The sequence below is a fragment of the Sander lucioperca genome, chromosome 20 (assembly GCF_008315115.2).
Source record: "Sander lucioperca isolate FBNREF2018 chromosome 20, SLUC_FBN_1.2, whole genome shotgun sequence".
In the NCBI taxonomy this organism is placed as follows: domain Eukaryota; kingdom Metazoa; phylum Chordata; class Actinopteri; order Perciformes; family Percidae; genus Sander; species Sander lucioperca.
The window spans coordinates 16,815,348-16,833,262 of NC_050192.1; the positions used below are offsets into that span (position 1 = coordinate 16,815,348).

Sequence of the window (17,915 nt, forward strand, 5' to 3'; positions counted from 1 at the left end):
TCACCTCCACCAGTCAAACCCAATCTGACACCATCAAGCTCAGCCAATCAAAGTAGGAAGCAGAAGAAGCATCAAGCCTAATATTGACGTTTAATATTTAGATTAATATAAGATAAATCAATTATAATGAACACATGAAAGTTAAAGAAAAATAGCTAATCATACAAGCACAGCAGCCTACCTCTTTTAGAGGGAGGGGGGCCGTCCTCTTCTCACAGGGCACGGATCAGTGCTGGCGCTCATCCGGGTTCACATGCACGTACACGTGGTGCGCATGCCCACATAGGTTTGACCGGAGGACCCGGGTGATGTGCCTTAAAAGTCCTCCAAGTTTGTCATTGGCTCAGCCAGCTGTCCGTCAAAGTGTGCCAAGATTCCCTGCACAGAGAGAGCAAGAGGAAAAGGATAAGTGGTGAGAAGAGGGGAAAAGGTTTAAAGAAGAGAGGGGGAGAAAAGGAGGGATGAGGCAGACGAGTGGACAGATGCAGCGAGAGGACGGCCGAGCAGCCTAAAAGCAACTTGGCTGGTGAAGTGACATGTTCCTTCAATCAGCAAAAAAAACGTCCATCACTCGGAAAAGAAGAGAGGACAGGGACAGACTGAGATGAGAGAAGTGCAGAAAGAAAAAAAATACAGAGAGGTCAGACAGAAGGAGGAAAGAAAGCATCATGGGTAAAAGAAAAAAGGCACCATTCCTTCCCATGGCTTATCAATGACAGTATAGACATAGATGCAGAGGATATGTATGTATATGCGTGAATTAAGAGGAAGATTTGTCTCTTTTACAAATATATAGACAACTCACTCCCCAAACTAGGAAGTATGGGCAATGTGTGCAGATGAAAGGTGTGTGTGGCTTCCCTCAGTGGCACCAGTGCACGGAGCTCGGAGCTTTCGTGGTCTCCTGAAATCCGGCGGACCCTCCGTGACGTGATGCCCATGTTCCTGTTCCAAGTCATTTTGGCAGAGCTCTGCAAAGTGCACTGGCGCCATGGAGGGAAGCCACACAGCATTTATCTAAACACACTGTCCACACTGCCATGACACAGAGCTGGATTTAAATCAGCAAAATCTCTCTTTAAATCTAATTAACTTTAGCTTTTAACATTTATAAGTAATTGTTATAAGCAACATAAACTCAAGTATTCAGTTTAAAACTGCAGTAAGAACAGTAGTAGCTCATGTCATACCTTATTTTGCACATACTACTTGCTAATACTACTGGAGAACGCAGTGCCAAACCATTTAGTTGAGTAACATATTCATTTGATAAGCATACAAGTTGAACTGGTGAAATCTGTCTGTATAGACAGTAAAAAGCGAAAAAGTGATTTGTGTTAAAGGTCCCATGGCATGAAAATGTCACTTTATGAGTTTTTTTAACATTAATATGAGTCCCCCCAGCCTGCCTATGATCCCCCAGTGACTAGAAATGGTGATAGGTGTAAACCGAGCCCTGGGTATCCTGCGCCTGCCTTTGAGAAAATGAAAGCTCAGATGGGCCGATCTGGAATCTTCTCTTTATGACGTCATAAGGGGAAAGGTTACCTCCCCTTTCTCTGCTTTGCCCGCCCAGAGAATGTGGCCCGTCCATGAGAAAGAGAGAGACATCATGGCTTTCAAACAAACGAAGCATGGCAGTTGGTCAAGGCCACACCCCCACCCTCCACCTTGCCCCCCCTCTCTCCTCCTCAATAGCATTTAAAGCTACAGACACAGAAATGGCACATCCTAAGGAAAGCTCATTGTGGGACTGGCTCTAGTGGCTGTAATTCTGCACCAAGGCTGAATTTCGGGAAAGAGACTTCAGATACAGTATTAGGGGACCACTAAGGCCTATATAAAAGACTTCAGATACAGTATTAGGGGACCACTAAGGCCTATATAAAAGAGACTTCAGATACAGTATTAGGGGACCACTAAGGTCTATATAAAAGAGACTTCAGATACAGTATTAGGGGACCACTAAGGTCTATATAAAAGAGACTTCAGATACAGTATTAGGGGACCACTAAGACCTATATAAAGAGACTTCAGATACAGTATTAGGGGACCACTAAGGTCCATATAAAAGAGACTTCAGATACAGTATTAGGGGACCACTAAGGCCTATATAAAGATACTTCAGATACAGTATTAGGGTACCACTAAGCCTATATAAAAGATACTTCAGATACAGTATTAAGGGACCACTAAGATCTATATAAAGAGACTTCAGATACAGTATTAGGGGACCACTAAGGTCTATATAAAAGAGACTTCAGATACAGTATTAGGGGACCACTAAGGTCTATATAAAGAGACTTCAGATACAGTATTAGGGGACCACTAAGGCCTATATAGAAGCATCCAAAAAGCAGCATGTCATAGGACCTTTAATTAGCTACAGCTAAAAAAAGCAAGACAAAAGTTGTCCCCATATTAAACTACGGTCTTTTTTAAATACTTGATTAATGAAATAAGAGTTTTAAGCAGTAAATGGAAGCATACCATGGAATACCAAAGGTCAAAAGATGACACAAATGCAGGTAGTTAGTTAGCTCTCTGGTTTGCACATTTGCTTCTCAGTTTCTTTGATGGAAATCATCAGCACAGATGGAAGACATCTGTCCCCAATCAGAGCGCTCTGATTACACTTTCTGTTCGGAAATCAGGAAAGAATCAACAATTTTTGGTTGGGTTGGGGGGTTAGCGTGCAGAAGCACGGGAGGGAGGGGGAGGGGACGGGATGAGGAGGAGGGAGGGGCGAGCTAGCCTCGTTTTGTTTGAAAATACTTCGAACATCAACAAGAAGTGCTGTCACCCAACATCGCTTAGAGCACCTTTAAATAAGGGTATGTTTTATCTGTGAGAGGGTTTTACAGAAAAGAAGGCATTGAATAAACGGACAAATTTCAAGAGGCACAAGCCCACATTAAATAATACAACTTTCGTCGTGAGGGTTTTCTCAAACCTGGCATTCTAAACATTTATCAAATTAACGATCTTCATGTTGCCCAATTTGTTAATGGAGCTTTAAAAAAAAAAAACTCTACCACCTAGTTGTCTGCAATCTTTTAACTCCTAACAATCACTTTCACAGTTATCCCACTCTCAAAGCAGTCCAGATTCGCCCCACCTCCCAAACGCAAACCATTTTTACCCAATTCAGTATTAATTATAGAGGTTTTAAAGTAAGATATGGAATTCTTTCCCTCGCAGCCGACAGAATCTTTCTCCTTTACAATTGAAAAAAAATCTGTGAAATATATTATACTGTATCAATAACCTAACATGTTTCTTGTTTTGTTTTGCTACTTTTCCTTTTCTCTCCTTGTTTAATTGGACCTTTCTTCCGTCCCTTTTTCATTTCACAGACTATGTTTTTTTTAATTTTTATTTTATTCACGGTATTATTATAGGGAACCCATAATTGACGATCGTCAAGCCCCTTGAAGGTTTTCTGGGTTTCCTTTGCATGTCATTTTGACTCAATATCTCATATATGTATGATTATTGTTGTTTTTTAAGTTGTTCTTTTTACGTGCTAAATTAAAATAAATGAATCAAAAGTCCCTCTCCGTCTGTCTCTCTCTCCATCCCCCTGTCTCTTAGTTACATCTCTTCTGTCTTTCGCGGCAGCCATATTTAGTGATGACTAAATACTGCTGCCTTTTCTCTCTGTCAGAAACAGTACATTTCACTTTCACCATCACTAAGAGACTCAACATTCAGTCTCCCACCGAGACATATGGGAGATGAGTTTGGCCCACTTCCTAAACAGTGTTGCCACAGTTATAAAAAGACCCATTGAGACTTAAGTGGAAAAGACTAAATAGGTGACTGCAGGAAATTGTCTGGGTTTCTAAGCACATTTTCTGGTTGGGAACTGTCAGCAATTTTGTAAAAAAAAAAGAAAACGGAAATGCTGGCAGCCCTACTCCTGCTTTGTCCAATGTCCACCTTTCTATTCGTCCCCTGGGACTCTGTGGTCATTAAAGGAAAAGTCAACTCTGGAACTCCAATAAAAAAACAGTAATCGGTTCTGTACTTTGCAGAGTTTTTCTGTTTCCTGTGGGTGCCTGCTAGAAGCAGCAAACACGCTGTCACATTCGGATATTTCCTGCAGCTATGACTGAGTGTGAAAGCAAGAAAAAAAAAAAGAAGGTTTCAGCTATCTAAAACTTCAGCAGGAAGTGTCAGATTTTGGTGTCAGGGCTTTGCTGATCTTCAGCACGCAGACAGAAGAGGAAGAAACCAATTGCCGTGAATATGAAAGGAAAAACTTTTTGTCTTGCTGTTGATTGTTTCAATCCGTTGTGGGAATGAGGTGATTTGTTGCAGTGGGTTTTATTTTCTTCCAAATGCTGCTTTTAAATGTTGTAATGCATTTCTTTGCCTCATGTCAACGCATTCACATTAATGGGTTCATGTGATATATTATGTATATTTATGCACACCAATTTGTATGATATCTTACGAAATAGGCGACCGCTGACCGGTCACGTGACGCGGCTACTGAGCTATTAGCGGTAGTTGGTAGTTGAGTTTAGCCGCCAACAGGTTACTGGTAGCTGACTACAGAGCTATGTGAACTGTCTGTCTTATCAGCGGCCTTGGTAGTTGAGTTTAGCTAACAAAAGGTGACTGTGACCAGGGGTGCCTGTGGCTCAGGTGGTAGAGCCTACCAATCAGAAGGTGGTGGTTCAATCGCTGGCCCTGCAGTCCCATGTCAAAGTGTCCTTGGACACTGAAGACACTGAAGCCCTAGTCTATATCCATGTAGTCCCGCTTCCGGGATTGCTCTGGTGTCGCAGGAAATGTGTATGTATGTATGGCAGTTCAGTGTGGTGATGGCAATGGTGATGAAGGATTTTTTTTTATAAAAGTTTTTCCTTGCAAATGGGACTCTGTAGCGTTGACCTGATGGCAGTAACTGAAAGGATTGGTGAAGGGGGTGGGTGGGATCCTGTGTGATTATAGTGGAGGTCGCCTTTGGCTCCAAACTCCGCTTAAAACACCGGCAACAATTCCGTGATGTTACAGAAACAACCTGAATTTGGAGTTTTACCAAAACACCTCCCAAAAGCTGCTTCTGGCTGTTGTCCAGTGTTCTGATCTTGGTAGGAAGCCACACATTATCAAATATGAAGGATGAGAAGTGTCTTGTGTGAACCAGCAGTCTATTCTGCTCCTAAAGTGTTAAGTGTATGAGGTGTTGAGCATGCAGCGTTTGGCTCAGACATACAGTTTCAGAACTACAGTGAAATGATACTAACTTACTGTTGCAACTTCAAGTCAATTCAGTTGTATTTTTAGTGTCTAATCATAACAGAAGTTATCTCAGAAAACTTTACAGATAGAGTAGGCCTACACCACACTCTATAGTTTACAGAGGCTAGTCTTGATCAATGGGAGTCCATTTCCAGGATAATTGTGTGACACCCAGCGCCATGTCCCTCACCTTCCACTCTGTATGTTGCTTAGGGTTAGGTATCGTTTTTTTTTTCTGAGACCGGTGCTAAAATTATATTTTTAAAACGATGCCGGTTCCTAAACGGTACCTGATACTTTAAAGAAAAGGAGCACAAAATGACGACATCAAGGAACGGCTTGTTTATTGCTAAGGCCATATGGTCAAATTTAAATGATGTATTAATATTGTAATAACAATAACTTCTTTCACCAGTAAATTGCTGCTAAACGACAAAAACAACCACTAGATTGGAAATGGGTATTTTACAATAACTTTGAATGCACCACAAGGCTTAGACCTTGTGGTGCCAACAACGGCAGTTGCAGGCTGTTGGACGTCCAGGTGTTGGAATCCTCTATAGTGAAATACAGTCACAATTTTACATCGTTTAGCTGTCAGCATTTTAACCGTGTTTAAGCCTGCTACTAGCTAACGGTAGGCTAACGTTACCTTTACCTGCTGTCAAGTGCAGTGTTAACTAGCACCACATGCAGCGATGTTTTCTGCTGCCTGTAACGTCTGTTTTGAAGTATCAGAGCAGCACAGGCATTCAAGTGGCACCTAAATGAGGCACCGAAATCCGCGTTGCTATTCTGTCCCATAGAAACCGGCCGTTAAGGTTCCGGTGCTGTATTAGCACCGCGTCTCAGTACCCAATGCTAGTGTTGCTGTTCTAAAACTCTGTTTGCATTAGGAAACTACAAACTTTGAGCTAGCAAGCTACATGTTGATAATGGCAAGTTTAGAAGAAGATTTGTATGGTCCAACAAGGCAGGCCAGCCCCCAAGCCAAAACCCATTCACATTCAAAATATTTGCAGGGACACAAGTTACAATAATCAAACCTGGCAACTTGAAACTGTATTGAAAGCCAAAATTATTTGGATCTTTTTACTATTATTTATTACTATTATTAAAAGGTGCTCTAAGCGATGTTGGGTGACGTTATTTCTTGTTGACGTTCAAAGTATTTTCAAACAAAACAGAGGCTAGCTCGCCCCTCCCTCCTCCTCATCCCGTCCCCCCCCGTCCCTTCCGTGCTTCCTTGCACTAACCCCCCAACCCCCACCCAGGCTTCGGTTAAAAACACTGACACGTTTTGTTTTGCTCATCTTACACACACACACACACACACACACACACAGACACACACACAAAGACACACATACACACACGTGTGGTGGAATTAAACAAGACATTTTCAGTCCAAAAAGTTCAAAAAAAGAAGCAAAGGTAGATCATTCAGTGATTTTCACACCCTTGACTATCCCCATTCTGAATTTGAGAACACAGATCCAACTTCACACAGTGTTGATACCTCATTCCTGCACTCAATAATGCTCTTCTGTATTTACTAAAAACAGACTTTGTGTTTTTTGTTGTTTCACTCTTGTCTGTATGTCTTTCAGTGCAAACTGATATCAATCTAACCTGGCAACCCCACGCCGCGATGGAAAAATACAACTTGTCCCACTCCAAATGACCGCTTTTTCTGTTCCCTATTACCCCGTTTTTCTCAAAAGTCTGATGGCCAATATCTCGGAGGTCAAACTTAAAATGATACAACCTGGCAACTCCAGGTCATTACAGGAAATAACATCCTTCTGCAGCTGATAGTATTTGAAGTGGCAACACAAAATGCAATTTTTACTTCAACTTGCAGGACCCGCTTGAATCTGGCAACCGTAACTCTCTACGCCTTGTCGAACATGAAATAACCTGCTTTTCCCCTTAGCTCTACCTGATTGCTTCATCTGTTTCTCCAACCTGGCAAGTTCCAACAGTGTTAATGAAACCTTACCTCTGCCATCATGCATCAATAACCTCCTTTTAGGGATATCATCAATACCCAAAGTGTAGAACTTTAAACATCAACCTGGCAGCCGTCCTCAAATCTGGCAACATAAATCTTTCCTGCTTCCCCCCAAGCCAAAACACATTCACATATCTCTAATTTCGATGATTTCTCTCGTGTACAAAAATATAGTCAGGTAAACAAGTTACAATAATCAAACCTGGCAACTAGAAACTCTGTCAAAAGCCAAAAATCATTTGGATCAAATTACTATTATACACCTATTTAAAGAGAAACGTTAGCGATTGGTTATGGCAGCTCCAGAGTGGCTCTGGGCAGATCCAATAGTTTTAAACTTCAACAGAGTACCCGCCTTCAAGGAAGTTAACACCTGCAATGAAGAGTGGCCAGACTCTCTGTAGAGATGAAATGGACCAGAGTCTGGTAGGACCAGGCTAATGGACCAGTGTCTGGTAGGACCAGGCTAATGGACCAGAGTCTGGTAGGACCAGGCTAGTGTACTAGAGTCTGGTAGGACCAGGCTAGTGGACCAGAGTCTGGTAGGACCAGGCTAGTGTACTAGAGTCTGGTAGGACCAGGCTAGTGGACCAGAGTCTGGTAGGACCAGGCTAGTGGACCAGAGTCTGGTAGGACCAGGCTAGAGCTCAACAGTGACCGCCCACTTTTTTAACGGCTCTGGTTTTGGAAATGTTTTTCTCCATTCAATTGTTCCATTGATGTTTCAAAAATTGCTTATATAAAGAGTTTTAAGTCTGGCACCAAGCCAACCAGCTACGAGATGAATCGTGAATATACAACATTTGATTCGGCGCAAAAAAACATTTTGAAATCTGCAATTTTGAAAAAAGGCAAAGGTCCAAGACTGTGTACAGAAACGATCATAGACTTGACTGGTAGAAGCTTGATCTAGACGTCTGCGGTTTCGCGGATCGGTACAGTAAATGTTTCCATGGTAACAGCGAGTTGGACCAATAACCGACATCATTGTTACGCTTAGGATCATGGGTAGCGTAATTTTTCTCCATAAGATCTTTTACAGGAGGTGGTTTAGACATGGCTAAAAATCAAAATCAATGGGATTTTTATTTCCGGAACCACACTGTTGAGCTCTATTGGCAGATATATCAAATGTGTTTCGACTTATCTGAAATATGACATAACACAGCCCCCAGCCACATAGTAAGAGCAGGCAGGAGGAGGCAGCTCAAGAGCCACAGGTTTGCCACCCCTGATTTACATATTACACATTTACACACAGATTGTCAAATTGTTCACACAAATATTATTGAGACATTATCTCTCTACATAATATTGAACTGCTAATTTTTTAAGAAATAAGAAACATCTTGCAATGTTGATTTGGAGTCAATTTGAATGTTTCCCCATACAACTCCATCATTTACTCTGTTTTTGGTCTTCACTGACTCCACAGGGAAAAATGAACAACTGTGTTTACCAGTGAGAAGCTAACTCTGTCTGCCGTTTGGTGCTGGGTTTTTAGAAAAGGCGTATGTATACCTCTTTGAAGGTTTCAAATATTGAAATCATACATGAGGTATCACAGATACAGGAAATACAAGAACAGACTTTGAGCTGAAGTTGTTAATTTTATTTGAAATTTATTATAATTATCACAATTACTGTCACAATTTTTTTGGTGTGTGGGAGAAAACTGAAGCACTCGGTGAAAACTCTCACGGAGCCACCATGTGGCCCTGACATGCTGCACCATGTGATCACTGCGGGAGCGTGCCTATGTTCACACAGCCCAATGTCCCCACATTTCTAAGAATTTTTTTTTCACAGAAAATTAGGCCCTATGTTCCCACATTTCTAAGAATTTTTTTTTCACAGAAAATTAGGCCCTATGTTCCCACAGCCCTATGTTCCCACATTTCTAAGATTTTTTTTCCAAAATGAGGTACTATGTTCCCATATTTCCTTTTTCATAAATTTGTATCAGATTTTATCCCCCTAACACTAACCATAACCCCCTAACCCTTTATCCCCCTAACCCTAACCCTACAAAATGTGGGAGGATAGGGCTTAAATTGAAGGGAAATGTAGGAACACAAGACCTAATTATGAAAATGTCCTAGAAATGTGGGAACATATGGCTTCATTTTCAGTGAAAAACAAATTCTTAGAAATGTGGGAACATAGGGCTGTGGGACCATTGGGCTGTGGGACTATAGGGCTGTGGGAACATAGGGCTGTGGGACTATAGGGCTGTGGGACCATTGGGCTGTGGGACCATTGGGCTGTGGGACTATAGGGCTGTGGGACCATAGGGCTGACCCCATCACCGCAACGCGCGAAGACATGGTGCTGCTTTCCAGAGAAGGATGTGTCATGGGTCAAGGGCGAATGGACGTGGTGCAAAAATTAAGGGGAGTTTTAGATGTCAACTTTTGGGAGATCACTGCCCTCTGAATTATACGGCCTCACGTGAATGACACCGTCCAAGTATTGATGTAGCTGCGTGGATGATGATATTGTGTCTTCAGCACAGGGATGAACAGATGACACAATATTGTCATCTGGGAGGCCTTCTGGCTGGCTGTCACCTGGGTGAAGGGATGGTGGTTCCTCTGCATTTTTTGAGATAACATTGTTGTTTTTTTGCAGCACTTTTTGATTTATCCACGACGTTACTTTCTGCATTGGCTGCCTTTTTGCCTCTTCAAGAAGCCGTTTTGAATTCTTTGAGTTCTTTTGTTAAGTTGTGCTGCTCCATCGTCATCTCGTTGATTATTTTGATTAAGGCTCTGTGGTCCTGGTTGCTTTTCACTGCTCTCTGATGAGTCAATTCTTCATAACGTTTCAGGGCCCTGGACGAATTGTCGAGGCACTTTTTGTAACTGCTGATAATTACGTCTTTATCGGCAAGCGTTTTTCTAAGACCAGCTTCAGTGTTTCCATCCATCTGCACTTGGGTGTCATTGTCAATGTAGTGTCTTTTGACATCAATGACTTTCTGTATACATTTCTTGGGGTCAGAGGTATAATCCATGCATGCCTGCAGATCGGCCTTGAACCGCATCATATAGAATCAGAATCAGAAAGGGCTTTAGGTGCTCATGTTTCTGTTTTTCTCTCTCTCCTTAATCAGGTCTGGATCACAGGCCTTCAGTTTGTGTTTTAGATGTGTGACGGTTTCACCCAGGTCGGTGTTCTCTCGGTTGGCCTTGTTCAGCTCCTCTTTCGTTTCTTTGAGCTCAGACTGTGTCGTTTTCAAATTGTCCTCGACGTCTTTGAGTGTGCCTTTCAATTGGTTTAATTTAACATGTATAACAGCATTGTTGTCCTTTTCTTTAGCCCAATCCTGTTTTAATTGTGTACTTTCCTTCAATAAACTAGATATCTCCAGATTTCTTTTTTCAATTACATTTTGTTTGTCTTTGACCGCATTCTCTAATGCCGAGATCTTTCCGGTAAGATCTTCCTTCTTCTTCAGACCATTAATGCGCTTTTCAATAATCATCTCCAGTTCTTTGCGCTTAATTAATTCTTCCATTCGCGCATCATCCTTTATCTTATTTTCTCTAGCAATGAGACTGTCTCTTTCTCGTAGCTGTTTTCGCAGGTTCACCACTACCTTTTTGGACTCCGTCTCCAGTCGGGGCAGTGTAGCTCTAAGTTCTTCCAACTCGGCCGCTAGTTTTTCTTTCTGCTGCTCAACGATCAGTAGCTTGTCCGTTTGCTGTTGGCGCATGGCCTTCTCCTCCGCCAGCCTCTTGTCATGGTTTGCTTGTGTTCTCGATACAGCAGACTCATAATGCTCTTTCAGTTTTTCTACAGTTTTCCTGGCGTTTGTCTCACTGTCACATTTCTGCTGTCGGAGTTCTGAATCGGTTTTCATTTTATTTTTTCTCAATCCCTCAAATAATTCCAGCAACTCAGCCTAATGAAAGGTAATGCTCTCTGTTTCATCTTGGCTTAGCTGGAGTTGGGTTTTCTGCTCTTTCACCTTCTCTTTGAGAGTTTTCACCTCTTCCGCGAGAGCTGTGACTTTGATCCGCAAAGAGTCTATTTGCAAAAGGTTAGACCTAGCTATTTTATTGTGGTTCAATTCTTGTTTTCTCACTTTGAACATGAGCTCCTCATTCCTAAACTGGAGTAATTTGACGTTTTTGTGCTGTGGCGCCATTGTTTCTATGCTCCGTCTGTTTAAAGGTACTGTATATGACGCTCAACAATAATATAGCAAGGTTAAATGTGCTTTGTAAATCGATATTTCACTATGTGGAGATGAGTCAATATTTATTTGGTTGTCTCCGTAAAGTTTAAACACTACGTTCGTGCGCGGGATCTGCTGTGTGTAGGATGCACCGGGCAAAGCAGCAGCTACGCAGGGCTGTAAGATGACGTAGTATTAAGAGTGACAATGGTAGCGAGTAGTATGAAAGACCGGAATTCTCCGTAGGGAGGTTGGTTGGGGGGGTGGATGGGTCAAACAACACAGGGCTTTCACCCAGGAGACCGGGGATCGTGTCCCGCGTGTCACATTTCATGAACCCAACCTTCGCTTTCTTCTTTTCCTAAACCCAACTGTTGCGTTTAGATAAAGCGTGTGTAGATATGACGCTAAAGGAGACTTTTAGCGTCAATAACAACGCCAAAGGCACCTGACCAAGCATCCGTATTTTACGCGATGGGAGTAAGAATGCGCTGTCACAGAACAGAAGAGAGAGGTGACTGTTTTGGAGGTGCTCGCCAGTACTGTCCTACCATCTTTTCTACAGAAAGTCGCCAGATTTGTCGCTATGTCGCTTTTGTGAAAAGAAAGTCACTAAGGGGTGGTCTGAAAAGTCACTAAGTTGGCAACACTGACAGCAACTGAGCCTCCATGTCTCCAAAATGACCCTGTACTTTACATTAACCTTTGCACTTGCTAAATATCCTGACATCTGCCTCCGCAGGCCTCCCCTCCACCAGCTTACAACTCACTCCAACCTGGCAAGGTGTGCCCTGCATCAACCTGAAGCACTTCAAATCTGAAGAGCCTGACATATACATGGCAACAGGATTCTTTCCACTGTGCTCCCTCTAAATCCACTCACCTCCTCTGCTTAAAAATCACTCCAACATGGAAACTCTGCCCTGCTTGTAAACATCCCTGCAACCTGGCAACCGCAGCAGGTGCAGCGCTCTTCGGTGAGATAAGCTGAGAGAGACAAACTTCCCTCATCCTCCCCCACCCTCCCTGCTCTCCTCTCTATATCACTGCAGCTTTGTTCAGCCTCTCTACACACATACGCAACCAAACTCGTTCGTGTGTGTGTGTAGCAGGTACTCTTACAAACACGTACAAAATGTGCAGAGTGTGTGTGTGTGTGTCTTTTACAGAGTAGCTTAGTATGGTGAAAATCAAAGTTGATTTTTGTCTTCTGTTCAATCCAACACATTCTCACTCCCAGCGCGTCAAAAAGTGACTCTCAGTCAAGTGCCTTGGGCGGGACTCTTGGCGTCACTTCTTGATGCTCTGGGTCGGGACGTATATGTTTAATTGACATGCGGCAAAAGAACGACGCTCATGGTGCTGTATCTCTATTTTTTCTTCTCTACCGTCATGCCAGAAAAGCAGACATACCTTTTTTTGTAAAGACAGAGGATGGGAAAAAACCTTAAATGTCGGGAAGCATCATTGATATCTGTCTCTACAATCTGAGTGTGTGTGTGTGTGTGTGTGTGTGTGTGTGTGTGTGTATCCTGGCATATTGTTGACCTCAAACACTCATCGTCATGAAAACCTCCAGTTGATTACAACCCGTAATATTCTTGGTTTGTGGTAATGGAATAACATTACTGGCGCCAATAAGACGTGAGTATGTATGTGAGGTTTGTCTGTGCCTGTGTGTGTGCGTGTGTGTGTGCGTGTGTGTGTGTGTGTGTGTGTGTGTGTGTGTATATAAGTAAAGAGGTTTCTGACCCCATCATCACACAACGACACCTTCATCCTTTAGCCTCTCGCTGGCTTTCTCTTTCTGTCACCAATCAATTCTCAGCACCAGGGCGACCATGGAATCCAATTAGAGCCGCCTCGTCACAAAGGCGCCACAGATGCCCGTACACCTCTGTGTATGTGTGTGTGTGTGTGTGTGTGTGTGTGTGTGTGTGCGCGTGTGCGCGCGTTCATGTGTGTCCAAGCTTTTACAGTCACCTTGAAAACGTAACAGCTGAACATTTAGAAACACTGCTGCTTTTTCAGAGAGTGAAAGGATGAACTGAAGGGCAGTGAAGAGGGATGAAAAGATGGAGCGGGATAGAGCATTAAAGGAATAGTTCCTTTCTTCCTCAAAGTGAGATTTGTAATCAATGTAATGTCTATAGGTTAAACCTAGCTTAGCATAAAAAAACTTGGCTTTGTCTAAAGTGAATAAATACACCTAAAAAGCTCATTTATTGTTAATGTTCATGTGATATATTTTAGGATTGTTAAGCTTCAGAGAAAATGTGCATTGCCACTAAAATCCACTGCAAAAGCCAAATAACTTTCACAGTAGCTACATGGATAAAGTCAAGTCCAATCTAGGAAAGCCAACGGCTATCAGTCTTTTGGCAATTTAGCCTCTGGGGACAACGGCCAGTATTTCAAGAGTATTTTGAGTGTGTATCCAGGTCAGAGACTTCCTCTTTTGTGCGGCGGTCATGGTTTACAGTGACATTTTGGCTAATCTCTATGAACAGATAGTTGCATATGTAATGAACAGACCCAAAGAAAATCTGCGGATTTTAGTTTTTACAGTTTTCAGCAGTGATCCAGAATGTAAATCTGCGGGATTCTGTTTTGGGTGGGGTTGTGTTAACATTCTTACTTTCATTTAAAAAAAATGTATTTGTTTAAAAATCCTAAGGCAATCTGCGGACAATCTGTGGATAATCTGCATCTGCAGATTTGGTGTGGCCCTGGTAATGAATAATATAATGAATGACTAACTCGTCATAGGATGATTGCCGATGGGTTCTGCCTCTTTTGCTCTCCACATGGACTTAAGGCTAAAGTCACTCTGTTGAAAAGCTCAGAAATAGCCCCCACCCTTACACCGAACAAAGTCAATCAACACTGTTCTGCTCATCTACCTCATGTATATTTCAATCTTACAATTACAATATTGTTATTAATATATTACCATTGCACTGAACTGACTTGCACTATGACTTTTTATTCTTTATATGTTAAGTGAGTGTTGTCCTTTGAGAGCAAAGATTACCGGAGTCAAACTCCTTGTTTGTTTACGCAAACCTGGCCAATAAAGTGGATTCTGATCTGCAACTAAAATGTAGCTGCCTAGAAGCTGAGTAGGGGAAACTAAACTGTCCGACATGCTTGCTGTCAATGACCCAAGGATCCAATGACAGGAGAAACAAACAAGATTCTGTATCCAAGACGCTTCATACGTGTTTCAATAGCCTACAGAAGGTGTTCAAAAGTCATACGATAAACAGCGTTAAACAACGTGAAACAATGGCCCGCAAAAATAAGATTTCCTCCATCACCCCATCTCTCCATTCACAAAAAACAAACAGGGGTACAGACGATGTCCCTCCTGCTTCCTCCGCCGGCACCATGACTACCGTAAGTAATCACCCAATTACCGTAAGTGACAAAAAATGTGTCAACGATAATAGATTACAACTGGCTCTTACACGGACTGTTTACCTGTATGCAACCAAACGTTCTGCAGATATCTGTTCATGGAGATTAAGTCGAGTCAAAGACAAATTTGCTTCAAGAGGCTCCAATGAGATGAAATCACATTCAGCTGAGCAGCTGATTGATTGATTGAACACATACTGTAGTACACTTGTGATGATTAACAGGAGCAGCACATCACACCATCAGCAACAAAAAAGAAAACCTTGAAGTTGGAAAAGGCTGAGAAAAACAACTCAGTCAGTCACAATTAGGTGCTGATATCTGAGGGAAAGAACTCAGCACTGCACTGCGGGCGGGTCAGACAGAAGGCTGAAATAAGTTTGACAATCCCCAGTTGAACCACATTTCACCTAACAGAGTCTGCATGGAGTCGAAGTTAGTTTAAATGGCATTTTGTAGTTTTAGGACAACTATTTCTTGGCAATCACCCAGGATGCAATTTTCCGGGAGGGATGCATGGGATTTCCCCCTTTCTGGTCTCTGCTGTATTATTTTTATAATTACCCCCCCCCCCACCCCCACACCCCTCAACGTGATCAATGCTACTTCACCAATAGACCATTATTTACCTAAAATAGAAGTATTTTAAACTAAGTAAAGTGCTGTAACGTGAACACATAGTGGCATAGAACGATAAAATCCGAGCGGCAGCTGCTGGTTGTATTTAGCCGCTACAAGGCTTCGGGACGCCGGCTACCAGCGGCAGTTGTTTAGCCGCCAAAAGGTGACCGTGAGCCGGCTACAGGCACCGCCAGATGACGGTCCTTTCAGGGGTCGTGGTACTGGAGTTTAGCCAGAAAAAGTGAGCCTCATGCAACTATGGCAGTTAAGTTTAGGCACCAAAACGACTGGTTAAGTTTAGGAAAAAGAATAGCGAAAATGTGGGTGAAAATATTTTGTAGCAGCGGGCCTGGGATCAACTCCGACCTGCGGGCCTTTGCTGCATGTCATTCCCCCCTCTCTCTTCCCTTTCATGTCTTCAGCTTTCCTGTCAAATAAAGGCCTAAAAATTCCCAATAAAAAATTGAAATAAGTGTTTTGGCACGGCTGGCTAAGTGGCACTATCTATCCATGGTGGTATTGAAAGGGGATTTAATTATTGCGCATGATCAAAAATCATCTCCCCCTCTGCTTTTTTCACAAATCACACCCTGAGTTCACTTACTACCTCTGTGCAGTGTAACATAGAGTCAGTAAGCAGAGGTTTTTGGTTGTTTTTTTAAAGAATATTAATAATCTAAGCATTTCTACTTGAACTGAGTTCTGATTCCACACTAAACTTACCTCCACACACACACACACACACACACACACACACACACACACATCCCACACACACAGCTGGTAAGCTGTAGCAGCCCCCTTTTGAAGTCCGACTGGATTTCGTGGCAGAGCGAAAAATCCCATTATCAGAGAGGAGAGAGGAGGGAAGGAAAGAGAAAATAAAATTAAATCCTTCCCCTGTATGAGCTATCTACTATTTTGAACAATCTGAGGAGAAGACACCAAGTCTCACTCTCAACACATCATGTGTTCATTCATTTCACACAATCTACAGTACGTTAACCTGCTGCTCACACACTCTCTCACACACACACACACACACACACACACACACACACACACACACACACTTACAGTGCAGGTAAGATGTCACTGTATTCTGCTCATCAAGGACACTTTGACAGAACATACAGTTCAGTCTCTGACTCAAACTCTACAGTCCCTTCCACACATGCACTGCAACCCAGGAACATACTGTATCTAGGCATACTGTATGTCTGAATCAGTTGGACCGAACATTAGAAAGACTTTACCCTGCCAGCTCCCGAGTACAAAGTCTGTTATGTCAGATTGAGCCCATGTGTGAAAAAAGCAGATCATTGTCCGGAGAATTCACCGCGGGTTGATTTACAACGAAAATATCTAAATAAAGAGTTAACAACAAATTTCGAGGAACGGCCAAATCACGAACCGGCCATGTGACTGTGGTGTGTAAGCCTCCTGCACAATAAACCCAGGCACCTCCCCTCGCCTAAACTAAACCAAACCGAGTATTTGAAGTGAGAATGCGTCTGACATGGACAATCCGGACCCTCCAGAGATTCTCTGACAGAAAGCTCACACACTGTCATTCTCTGGTGTCAAAGTCCAAACAGTTTATTCACGCTGTATCAAAAAACACAGGTGAACGTACCAAAAACTCAGAGTCTGAGATGAAAAACCAGAAGACAAAGCAGGGTCGAAAACTCACTAGAAACACACGAGGAATAAAAGGTTGGAACGCTGACACAATCGGTACAAGACAAACTGGCACAGGGCTGAGAAAAGGGGCAGGTATATAGACACAGACACAGGGGAGACAATTGAACGCTGGTGCAGCACTTTAGGGGAGGGGCAGTAATCACACATGAAGTGAGAAGTTCCCATGGCATGAAAATGTCACTTTATTATAGGTTTTTTTTAACATTAATATGAGTTCCCCAAGCCTGCCTATGGTCCCCCAGTGGCTAGAAATGGTGATAGGTGTAAACCGAGCCTTGCCCCCCCCCTCTCTCTCCTCCTCATTAGCATTTCAAACTACAGACACAGAAATGGCACATCCTAAGGAAAGCTCATTGTGGGACTGGCTCTAGTGGCTGTAATTCTGCACCAAGGCTGAATTTCGGGAAGGAGACTTCAGATACAGTATTAGGCGACCACTAAGGTCTATATATATATATTTCTCTGCTTCTCTTTACAGTCATCAGATTTACCTATCGTATAATCAATAATATAGTGCCTCTCCTAGTTATGCTATTATAATTCTAGACTGCCGAGGAAGTTCCTTCCTTCTTATGACACGGTCTTTTCTTTTGTTTCCTTTTATGCACATCCTGTCCCAGAAGTGCTTGTTACTAACCTAGCTCTGGGGAGTTTACTCCCCGGAGTCCTTATGTTTCTTCTTCGCCCAGAACATCGCCTCGGACTATGGTGACACCGAGA

The 17,915-nt window shown here is 42.6% G+C and overlaps 1 protein-coding gene across 4 annotated transcripts in view; it reads right to left on the reverse strand.

The window, feature by feature from the left end:
- Window positions 1-17,915, reverse strand: part of si:cabz01090165.1 (uncharacterized protein LOC100333421 homolog) — a 471,441-nt gene that overhangs the window by 232,323 nt on the left and 221,203 nt on the right. For 3 of the 4 annotated variants that reach the window (XM_035995843.1, XM_031304122.2, XM_031304121.2), the window contains exon 4: window positions 182-378. The gene's annotated coding sequence lies outside the window, so the exon portion shown is untranslated. Of the gene's footprint in view, window positions 1-181; window positions 379-16,214; window positions 16,234-17,915 lie in introns of those variants that run through there. The other variant, XM_035995844.1, reaches the window with a different exon arrangement.